Below are 12,631 nucleotides of genomic sequence, written 5' to 3'. Positions count from 1 at the left end.
GAAGACACAGCTGAAGAACAGGATAGAAAACTATCAATCTAGAATGTCCTAAACTTAAGTCATTCTAGAAACCAGGGGGACAGACTAGATAATGTCTTGACTAATGGATGAGAAGGATACCTCTGTCCTTTAACTGTGTGTGAGTTTGCTGAGAAATGGAAGATATATAACTTCAATCTCTTATCATTTGTTGAGATGATTTCAGTTTTGTGAAACTCATCCATATATGTTTTTAGTATAACTCTGTGTTTGTATATCTAGAATGCAGCTGTTGAATTACCAAATATCATAATGTTTTCATGGGTATGAATAGACTTTAGGTCTTCTGAGATAAAAAATTTCACATTTAATTTCAAACAGAAATTAAGTCTAGTATTCAAAATAATTTCACATTTTCAGTAAAAGAAGTCATAGCCTAAGTGAGTGAAGATGATATTGCCTTCCAAAGGAAGTCTCTCTGTTTTATGGAAAACCTCCATTTTTTTAAACTGACTTGTAAAGTGGTTTTCAGTGATCATTACATACTAGGATCTAGTCCACCTTACCCTATTAGCTTTCTTTTATGGTTGATTTTGTTATTATCACATAATTAGATTTCACAAACATGAGAGAAACCAGAGTCAACTGAGATATATTGTTAGGGAAAAAGATAGGGGATAGACACAGTGGCAAGTGTGAGCTGGGAGAATTTCAGGGGGTGAAAGTGGTGTCTATAGTCAAGAAAGATTACTTAATTAAGGCACAGTGATAGCAAGGGAATAACAGAACTGCAAGCACTAGCATACACTGGCAAGCATCAGGATCCTGGTATTTATAAATCACTTCGCCCAAGTTAACTCCAGAACATGGCCAGTTAAAGGGTGGAGGTTGTAGATTATAGGCTAACATGGGAAGCTGTGAGAAAGCTAGATATTGGCGGCTCATAAAAAGAGATAATCTGAACTTAAGAACTTCTAGATACTTAAAGTACAATGTGAGAGAACATAATAATCATGAAATCATACTGTAATCTGCCAAAGGTAGAATGATCTATTTTGTGCATTAATATATATATTTTTTTATTTTTGGAAAATCATTACTCTCTGCTTGGCATATACAGAGGCTTTATAAAAATCAGGGTGTGATGGTTAATTTTATGGGTCAATGAAACAGGGCTGCTAGGTGCCAGGATATTTGAGCAAATATTTTTCCCAGTGTTTTGGATGAGTTTAACATTCAAATTGACAGACTGAGTTGAAACAGATTGCCCTCCTTAATGTGGGTGCTCTCCATGTAATCAGCTGAACTCCTGAACAGAGTAAAAAGGCTAACATTCCCCAGAGTAAGATACAATTATTTTCACCTGGCCATTTTTGAGCTAGGACATCACTTCTTCATGGCCTTTGGACTCAACTGTAATGTCAGTTCTTTCTGGGTCTTGGGCCTGCTGGCTTATCTGGGTCTCAGGCCTTTGGACTTGGACTGGAACTTCACCATCAGCTCCACTAGGTCTCTAGCTTGCCAATTGCAGGTCTTGGGATTTGTCAGTCTCCATAATCATGTAACTCAATTCCTTATAATAAATCTCTTAATTTATACATAATTCTACTGGTACTGTTTTTCTGGAGAACCCTGATTAATACAAAAGGGATTAAGTTAACCAGAGTAGATGGCCATCTTAGTTAACCGTGTGCTAATTTTAAGAAAAATTATAGGCAAAGCAAATGTTATTTTGATTATACAGAGAACACTTTGCTGTTTCCCATCAGAGCTTCATTAAGAGACAAGCTTCCCTGCTCTTTTCTTAGGATGAAAATAAGTGATGTTTTCCTTATTTTCCTAGAGTGAGTTGCTATTTCAGAAGTAGATGACAAGGTTAACAATTTTCTCTCCTCAATATTCTAGTTCTCCTTAGGGGTATAAGTGTGTGTGTTTCTTGTCATTATGGCTCTGAATTGTCTTCTATTGAAAATATTGATATTGTCTTTATTCCCCAATGCTTATATTTTTATTTTCTCTAGCATTTCTATGATTATATGCATTAAGGATGTATCTTTATTATAAAAATCTTTATTATAAAATTATATTTAATATAAAATTAAGATATAACAGTAAGACAGGCCAACATAGAAATGAGGTACGTGGTAATGTGTAGAATTCATTTAAGTTTAAAATATTGGCCAACAAAATATAGGACTTCAAACACAGTGAAGAATACAACATGTTAATGGTTCAAATAGTTTGAACATTCTGTAAGGAATTAAATTATGCAAGGAAAATGAAGCATCAGGAAAATTTGAGGAGAAAAATGAGATGTGAGTTTGCAACAATATGTCTTAGGTGACTAGAGTCAGGACTGCTTCCTACCTAATGTATTTCTACCCTCCTCTTGAGGTAGTCACCAATCAGCCCTTGGGATGACTGAATTGCTGAGGAGAATAAATATAAATCCTGGTTAAAAATTTTTAATTTATAAGTATTTCTATGAGAAACACAATAATTCTCATAAGTTAATGAAATAATATTTTATGTTTTTATTGGCACTATATATGCCTGAGAACCTGGCAAATGCATGTGATTCTCTCTTCTTTTATTCTCGTTTAATCTCTTAATAGGAAGATTTCTATCCTCAAAAGTTTATTTCTCCCTAAAGTCTCAAAAACAGAAATTCTGTAGACAGTTAATAGTTCTTGTTGTTCTTGTTCAACATGTAGAGTCACAGTCTTCTAGTCTATGTCTCTATGAGCTGACTATGCTTTCAATCTCAAATACCTTCTTCATTGTGATTTGCTAGCAAGAGCATACCTTGCACTGAGTCATAAGTACCAGGCAAGAGATGATAAAAGAAAGTTAGGAATGTAGCTAGGGCCAGATTATACTTTATACTGTATGTTGTACTATGGAGCTTATGCTTTATACCTTAGGTAAAGGGGAGCCCCTAAAAGATTTTAAGGAGACTGGGGATTACAAGGCAAATTTTTAAATGATTTAACTGCTGTGACTGGGAAGAGTGAATTTGAGGAGAACACTGGAGGGAAATAGAGAGGTAGGTAGAAAATGTATTGCAATTATCCAGACACATGATGGACAGAGTCTGAACTGGAACCATGTTATAGATAATAAAAAGCAACACATTATAAAAATATTCAAGAGATAAAATTTTCAGGTGTGTATTACAGAGATGATCAAATAAAAGATGATCCCAAAAGATGTTTCTTCTTTGTCTGGTAGAGTAATAGTATCATAAATTGTATAGCAAAAAAGAAAGACCAAAAGCTTTAAAGAAAACTGATGAGAAATGGAATTTAGATATGTTTTATTTGTACTGAGTGTGAGAAATCCAGATAAAAATGTGAGAACACAAGTATATATTTGCATCTGAGTTCAGAGATAACTATTTAGAGGTGAAATATGGGGTGATATGGACATTTAAATGATATTTAATATAAAATCACTCATAAGAAACAAGCCATATTTTCCACAAATATGATTACTATGTAATTGATTCATGCAGTATCCAGATCAAAAATGAAAAGCAAAGAAATGACCGGAGATCCTTCCTAGTCATTAGTCCACATAGGGTTATGGACCGTATTCATTCATTTGTGTATTTATTATGAATGTATTATTCATTCATTTGTGTATTTAATCTGACAAAAATAACTTGAATTGGATTGGCAATAATTTCCTATTCCTTTAAAAATTTTTATTACACTAGTACTGAATGCTTTGATGATAACAATTACAAATTCCATTCAACCATTATTTGAGAAGTCAGTGTAAACTGGGGAAGGAAGAAACAATTTCTAGCACACACACACACACACACACACACACATAAATACATCATAAGTATGAAAACATGAAAGTACTGCAAAGGTGCAAGCAATGTGAATCATCGTTCACCATATTACTAGATAGCAAAATAAGAATTTGTTTCCTTAATGTAATTACCAAATTTTTATCAATTCTATCTTTTTTATTCTAGTATTTATCATTCTTCCAAAGAAACAAATAAGTGTGAATTTGAAAGGGTAATACAGATAAAGTGGGTTCAAGAGGACTTACACTATTTCTATAGATATGGAAAGTGCTGGATTTTACAAGTATATATCTGTACCTTAGGCAGAGGCAAATTTAAAATTCTTCTCTGTCGACAGACACAGGTGCCTGACAGTTTATTACCAACTCTTTAGAAACAATCAAAGTAATATGAGAAAAATAAAACTACTGAGGTGAAAAAAATAGATGAGAATTATATGGAGCTGCCAACCAGCTTTAAATTTTCAGCTTAGCAAACAAGTTGATTATTGACTAAGGTTAGCAGAAATGAAAAACATATTTGAAGACTCAAGTCAGGAAGATAAATATGATATTCCCCTCTGGAAGGCATGCAGGTTGTTATGGAGCAAGAGAGTCAATCTTTAGAAAAAAAAAAAATGGGTTTATTCAGAAGTACATAATCCAACTGCAGAGACTTACAGAGAATGAAACAGAATTGAGGAAACTCTGGAAAATCTCCCTGCAATTGTTTTGCAGATCACTAATTGGAATCTCATAATGGGAAAGTCTAATTTTTAAATACATTAGTAAATTAACAACAATAAAAGAAGCAAACACAATTTACAACAATACTATTCTGGTAGATAGGTTTTAAGGGACATCTATGACCCCTACCTACTTGCAATCACAACTTGTGTAACCCCTCCCCTAGTGTTGAGCAATACCTCTGACTCATTTATTACCAAAGGGATGTAAAAAGGTAAGGGCATATACATGATTAAGCATGTGATTACACAAGGGTGTGTCCCCTGTCTTGCCAGAGTCATAGACTTTAAGAAACAAGATTCTAAAAGTATTATACATGCAAGGAAATGAAATCTGTTAACAAGTTGAGAGAACTTGGAAGCAAATTCGGCTCCCCTTGAATCTCCAAATGAGAACCCAGCCCTGGTCAACACCTTTATTACAGCCTTGCAGAGGAGTCCACCAAGTAATGCCTAGCCTTCTGAATATGAAATGATAAAATAACAAGCATGTGTTGTTTCAAGCTGCTAAGTTTGTAGCAATTTGGTTATTTAGCCACAGAAAACTAATACTCCTATTTATATTAAATTTTTCATTCATTTGTGTATTTAATCCATAAGTACTCAGGAATTATGCTAGGTGCTGGGTGCAGGGCTAACCAATATTTATAGCCTAAGAGATCAGACACTCACTATACTGCACAACAATTAAGAGGATATTTGGGGGGGCCTCCCCGGTGGCACAGCGGTTGAGCGCTGGGTTGCGAAGCTGCCAACAGCCTCTGCAGTGCCGGTTCGATCCCCAGCTGCTCTCTGTCCCACATGGCGCGCAGACCTCTCCTGCGGCCCGCTGCTCCCCTCAGCAGTGTACTTCGGTCCTTCTGCCTGTTCTGCTCCCTGTTCTGGCTCTGGTGAATTCTCTCACCCTCCTGTGCTTCTGACTGTACCCAGTGCTTGCATAAATAAATAAATAAATAAATAAATAAATAAATAAATAAATAAATAAATAAATAAATCTTTAAAAAAATGGAATAATGTATGAACAGCACCTTTTTTTTTTAAAAAAAGGGGGATATTTGGGATCCAGTCAATGCTACAAAGACTTTCTTGACAATATGATATCTAATATAAAAATTGAAATATGAATAAATTTTCTAGATAATATTAGAAGGAAACAACTCCTGCAATGCTTAAAGTAAAACTGAAAATAGATGAGGCTTGTAGTTTAGCCAAAGCATATTCAGAGGACATTAGAGGTAGCAAAACATATGGGTGAAACAGAAAGTAGTGCAGTTTGTTCAGTTATACAGTTTGTTCCTGTTAGTGATTTCACAGAGTTTGGACTGTACCCTAATAAACATCTGCTTTCTTCTAGATGTATATGTCATATGATATTTTGTTTTGACTTACTAGTGTTTGATTCATGAAAACATAGCATTTCTTTTTTAATCATCCTGAACTCCGTTCATTCCTTTTCCAACTTTCTAATATGAAGTAAATACTATGGTATGTTGTTGGAGTGAATGACACAGTTAGCTTTGCAGATATTGCCTCTGGTATGGAGGTTGTTCTAACAAGTTTCTTTATATATTAACAACTCGAGAGGATTTCAGTCCCACAGAACAATGTTTCTCAAACACCAGAAATGTATAAGAAATACCAGGGGGTCTTTACAAAGTGTAAATTCTGATTCACTTAGTTTGGGAAAGACCTGAGATTTTTAATTTCTAACAGGCATCAGGTGCTAATGATGCTGACTGCCCCAAGAGTTCACTTGGAATTGCATAAAAGTAAAACATAATGTGACCAATGTCGTTTGGGATGGAATGGATGGCTCACTATTTGAGCAGATGGAACATCATGAAGTTGATAAATTTCAGATGTGATACAGCAATGTGGTATGACTTAATAAACTGTGGTGAGGACATTTTAAAATATAAACACATGATTTTAAATCCTTTTGAATAAAAATATATGTAGTACCTCCAATTCCAATTCCTTAGATTATACACTGTGCTTAAAAATGAGTTATGTGTTCTGTGAACACACAGTATGACAATTCAGTACTGGACTACTACCAGCTCTGTATGATTGGAAAATTGAGTGGTGATTTAGTTTGTGAATATAAAGAAAGGAAAGATTATCTGTTCTGAAAAAAGGAAGTGTATACTTCTAGTATCCCTTCCCATATAAACTGAGGACCTGTGTCCTTCTGCTAATGGCCCCTGCCAACTCCTGTCCCTGGTGACCTGGGCTCTCAGCTCTAGTTCTGACAAATACCACACAACCACATTCCCAATATCACTCTCCAATTCAGTTTTTCATTATTTTATGGGCTTATTCTCAATCAGGCTACTCTGATAAATGAAACCAAAGTGAAAGTCCCTCTCAACAAATCATTGTGTTACTTCTGTCCACAGCTTGGTTTCCCCAGAGGGAAGATTCTGAGATGGAAATTTGTATGCAGGAAATTTTGGAGGAAGTGGTAATGAAATTAACAGCTGTTGGGATGTGAAGGAAATGAGACAAGGCCAAGGAGGAAGTTAGACTGGGATGCGGTCACAACAAAGCATCAGTGATGCCTTGAGAAGCTCTGAAGCTGTGCTGGTCCTGAACAGTTTTCTCCAATCAACACAGTGGTGCCAATTTGTGAGAGTCCCATGTAAACAGCACTATATTTAGACCATCTTTGAAAAGTGGCGTGTTACTACATGAGACAGTTCTTGTCTCAGGCAAGAGCAAACCTCAGGAGAGAATACTCAGCTCTCAGCCATTAGTTGTCATCACTCTCAGCAGCTTGTGGTATAAGTCCTTTAATCCTGAAGGACCACTATAAACTCTTCCATAATTAATTTATATTTTAAGTACTATAAATGTTTAAACATAAGAGTGCAACAAAACAAATAATGTAGACATTTCGTATTCTACTGGAGAAGTAGTTTGAGATATGAAAGCCTTTCATAACATCTAGGTAGTTGATTTCAAACCTATTTTGGTGAGGAAACAGATTTTTTTATTTTTTTCTTTCGAATTTTTTATGAACTGATAAATGGTTTCATCACACATGATCAGTACATAACTTGCAAAGGAGAGTTAAACAAATCTGGACATATTATACATTATTCACTGATGAGGTATGTTCACTGATCATGTACTTAAATATTGCAGCAATATCAAATGACTACAAATATTCATAAAAGCTTACTCATGACTTCTATGCTTACCGCATTGAAGACGGTAACCAGTTCGCTGATAAGTACTGGTTTTGTCTGCTGTTCAGATGCACTGTTGTTTGATTACAAATCCTGGTTCAAGTAGCTATTTGGTTCCTGTCTTTAAAAAAAAAAATTAAAAACAATCAAAAACTAAACAATGATGACGACAATGATAAAACTACAGTAATACCACTATGAATGCTGTTCTGCATAGGATACATGTATTTTTTTCATTTCTTATCTTAGTTTTAAGGCTCAAGTGAGTTTAAGTTAGTTTTAAGCTCAAGTGAGTTTAAGTTCCCTACTTTATATTTATGTGTTTTCTAAGTTATTTTAACCACAGTCTCTATAAAGAAAGGACACTTGTGAGTCATGTCCACTGTTTCATTCAGGTAATATTTCTTTAGCTGCTTTATAAAATTTATATCCCCCTTCATATTTATGGAATATTTTTTGACCAACACTGTGCTGTTTCTGAATCAAACACCATCACAATAGGTCAGTTTTCAAAGCTTACTCCTGCTAAATTTGAGTCAGTCTCCTCTGAGAGACAGAGCGACATTCTAAAGTTTAAGCCGCAGCAAGTTCAAAAGAGATGGAAAAAAAAATCGCTAGACAGGACTCTCATATGTGTAGTGTAGCTCCTATTAGGTCTTTTGAACATGAGAACTGTTTTGACAATCCACTTGAACTTCAGCTGAGTGGCAATATTGTTCTTATTTGCTGGAAAGCAGTTGCCTATCGCAGGCTGAATGTCTTATATATATAGTGCAGCTTTTATATTTGCCACTGATTCCCAAAATAACGTGTCTTTTAAAAACATTAATTCAAAAGAACACCTGTATCCCTATGTTTATTGTAGCACAAGTTCTTCATTTGCCTCCAAACCACAAAGAAAAAGAATATGCACAACAAGGAAATGACTAGACATTCTGTTTCTGCAATGAACTCAGACCACTACATCAAAACAGAGCCTCAAAAACAACTAAACAATCTTGGAAATACAAAACCTCTGGGTAAGGAAATAAGATTAGTAGGAATTCCCACCACATCAGAATTCTGCTCTAGACCATAGGGAGTGGCCTCTTATGGAAAGGATTTAAGAATTTATGGAAATCCGTAAAACCAAATAGGGATTCCTATTAATGATGAATACCCTAATCATCTAAGTTTCTGTTAATGAGAAATCAATACAGTTTCAATTACAGTTATTCTTTCTAGTATGATAGACAAGTATGTGTGAATACATGTACATACAATCATATGTAAGTGTGCTTTTATATACCTATATACTTGGTTTATTAGGAAGATTAGATGAGTTCAATTTAAAACTTCAAACATACTTCTCCAAAGAGAAAAAGGCAAATGGCTAACAAACATGAAAAAAATATTCAACATCCCTCATAATCAGGGAAATGCAAATCAAAACCACAATGAGATACCACCATACACTAGTAAGAATGGCATATATTTAAAAAAAACTAGCAACAACAAATGTTGCGGAGAATGTGGTGGGAAAAGGAACTCTCCTACACTGCTGGTGGGAATGCAAACTGGTCCAACAACTATGGAAAGCTTTCTGGAAGTTCCTCAGTCTACTAAAAATGGAACTACCATATGATCCAGCAATTCCACTCCTAGGGATCTACCCAAAGGGCACAAAAACATTAATGCAAAAAAACTTCTGTACCCCTATGTTTATTGCAGCACTATTTATAATAGGTAAAAGCTGAAAACAACCCAAATGTCTAAAAATAGATGACTGGATCAAGAAGATGTGGTGCATACACACAGTAGAATACTATTCAGTAATCAGAAAAAGACAAATTAATGCCATTCGCAGCAACATGGATGGAGCTAGAAGGGGTTATGCACACTGAAATAAGTCAGAGGAAAAAGAAAAATATGGGATGGTTTCACTTACAGGAAAAATATAGGGGAACCAAATAAGGGATCAGGGAAAAAATAATAACAATAAAAAATACCACAAAACAAAAATAAACAGAGAACTATAAATCAGAGACACTGCAGGGGATGGGGGGAGAGAGGTATCAAAACAAGGGCGGGAAGAGCACAAGGGACTATGGTAATGGTGCATGGGTGAATTGGTGGTGGAAATTCTATGGGGACTACACCTGAGAAAAGAAAGCAAACACTGTAAAAAAAAAAAAAATGAACAATGATGTAAAATATATATAAATAAATAAATCTAAAAAAAAGATCTTTGAAGAGTAATTGCCACACGGAAAAAAACGCACGATGATGGTAATTTGATATATAATTTCTTAATTTATAGCATCCCGTTTTTTTAGGTATAAATTCTACTACATAAAGATGTTTAAGAAGCCAAGATAACTAGTTCATTTTATGAGAACTCCCTCATACATCATTAAAATAAGAATCCCCCCATACGGAGGGAATGGGAAAGAAAAGGAAATCTCTTTAAACTTACTTGGCAGCTTCATATGTACCAATGCTATTTGCTATAAGCTTCGGCACCATCTAGGTAGTTAAAAAAAATTTGAATTTTGTTTAAATTCCACATTTACAGTCATAGGCTTTCTAAGGCAAAACATCATTAAGCTGCAGACTGTGATCTCACTATAACTTTTAAGTGTGCTGAAAAATATTTAACAAATCATTGTTTCATGAATATGAACTTGATTAAAAGAACATTCACTTACATCTCAAGAATATATAACCATCCGATGGAAATAACTGATACAGTTTGGCTCATTCTAAATATAGACCAAGGTTTAGGGGGAAAAAAAAAGGCTTTATTAGTTAGGCACTTGAAGGATAGAAGAGAGTATATTATAACCTTTCTTGACCTCTTTCCTTCATTCTTTTCTGTTTGGTGTCCTTTTCTTCTGTCCTACATCTAAGTAATTCTCAATAAATCCACCCCTAAGAACTCAATTTCAGGGTTTAGAGAAATGTGTACAGTTTCATTCTACAGTGATCAAAAATGGCAAGGTAGAGCTTCCCTTTCAATCCACTTGACCTAATTTTCTTTCAGGTTTATAAGGGTCAAAGTATTTCCAGAGCCACACACTAATGCTGAAATTCTGGGACTAATATGCATGCCCAGCACCATCTGAAGAAATAGGGATCTTAATATGTTTCCCTTTGGAGCACTAGAGCTACCGAAACTAAACTTATAGAGAAACTTCAGGTTTAAGAGTGCATCAGACAGACAGGAGCACCATCCACAGGAAGGTGATTGAGGTTGTATCAGTGGGCTGAATTCTTTAATAGAGAAATACGATTATAAGACAAGGAATAAAAATCAAATTACTTCTATATTTACTTCAGAGATTGCATCTGACACTCCTATTCATCTTTAGAAATATGCAATTGAAATGCAGTAAAAGATAGCTGTGATTTTCAGACTGAAAACCATCTGTAGAAATAGATTCATCTGGCTATGCTGTTACATGTGCCAACAGGGGCTTTAATGGCTGAATGGATTCACTGATTTAATTATAATTTGCTTCCTTGATCATTCAATCAATGGAAGTTCATTAATCTCTAGGTTAGCTAACAATGTTCAAAGTACTCTGATAAATATGAAAGCTAAGAAAATAGACTTATGTTATTTTTCATTGCTGGATGCTAAAACACATGGTATATCTGTAAAGTGCAAAAGTTGAAGATCAAGAAGAAGGATTAAGGACTTAATGATAAATTCATTGAGGAATTAGTATTTTAGATTTTATTAAACAAAGGTAAAGGGAAGAAAGAGGTATGAAAATATTGAACAAGTTATATGACTTACCCAGAGTGAAACAGTTAGTGTTCAAACTAAAATCTAAACCTTTCTTCTCATCCTAAAATCTATGTTCTATCCAATATTTTATGAGTTTGGGAGTTATGGTTCCTCTAGTTGAGAAATACAACAAACTGAGTTAACTGAAGTCGGACATATTATACTATCCATTTTAGATCTTTAAGAAACTCATAAATACAAACTATTCTTAAAATAAGACCAATTAAAGCAATATACAAAGTCCATAAAGCATGGATGTACTAATTTAAAATTATTTATGCAAATGCAAACACACAATTGTGTGTACATAAACATATGTCAGCAAAAATACAAAAAAAAATCACAATACTCTCTTAATATCCATTATCTTTGGGAAGAGAAAGTAGTCATTACAGGGATAGAAAAACAAAGCCTCAGTCTTATACTCTTCTGCCCTATCTGAGTTTGTTGACATGCCTGCATACTGCTTTCATAATTAAAAATCTATTTTAAAATTAGATATTAACATTTACACAATAACAAAAAGGCACAAACATATGCAGATTTTAAAAGTCATGTGGCATAATGTTTTAAAGTGTTAGTAGAAATCATTTTAAGTTAATTTGCTGTGCAACTTAGGATTCAGTGGTGAGATTCCTGAGTCATGAGCTTTACAATTTGGTTTAATTCCTCCTCCTCTAAGAACATCTGCCATATGGCTGTGACTGATGGCAATGTGACTTCTAGATTTCAACAGAAAGGAATGATTTCCATTTACTTTCGTTTATGATTATGAGTTCATGGAGAGTTGCAAAGTACAGAATGAAGAGGAAATATTCTATTTGACAGGAGTTAGTAGTAATAGGCTGTCATCCTTTAAAAGGAATCCAGTAAATATTTCTTTAAAGCAGTTTCTCTAATAACTTCACAGTGGTGTAAAGCAACATGATGCCTCAACTTATTGCTAGCCTTCAACTGGATGACAATAGTTCTGACAGTTAAAGATAGGCTTTCCCCTCTTGCCCAGAGAATTAAAGAAATTGTTCATTGATTTCCTCTATTCTATTCTACAGAAGGCTTTAACTCCCTGACTATTCTGCTCATATATCATCTATAGACCATTCAATGTGTGAAGCTATTTAGATGAATTTTCAGTTTATAAA

General features: G+C 34.5%; 1 protein-coding gene across 1 annotated transcript in view; it reads right to left on the bottom strand.

The window, feature by feature from the left end:
* Nucleotides 1-12,631, bottom strand: part of XIRP2 (xin actin binding repeat containing 2) — a 495,477-nt gene that overhangs the window by 325,251 nt on the left and 157,595 nt on the right. The window contains exon 4 of the mRNA XM_037523459.2: nt 7,730-7,838. The gene's annotated coding sequence lies outside the window, so the exon portion shown is untranslated. The remainder of the gene's footprint in view (nt 1-7,729; nt 7,839-12,631) is intronic.

This window comes from Talpa occidentalis, unplaced genomic scaffold, assembly GCF_014898055.3.
Source record: "Talpa occidentalis isolate TD23 unplaced genomic scaffold, MPIMG_talOcc4v2.1 talOcc4.3, whole genome shotgun sequence".
Classification (NCBI taxonomy): domain Eukaryota; kingdom Metazoa; phylum Chordata; class Mammalia; order Eulipotyphla; family Talpidae; genus Talpa; species Talpa occidentalis.
Note: the sequence above shows the minus strand (reverse complement) of the source record. Positions and strands in the feature narration are given on the sequence as shown.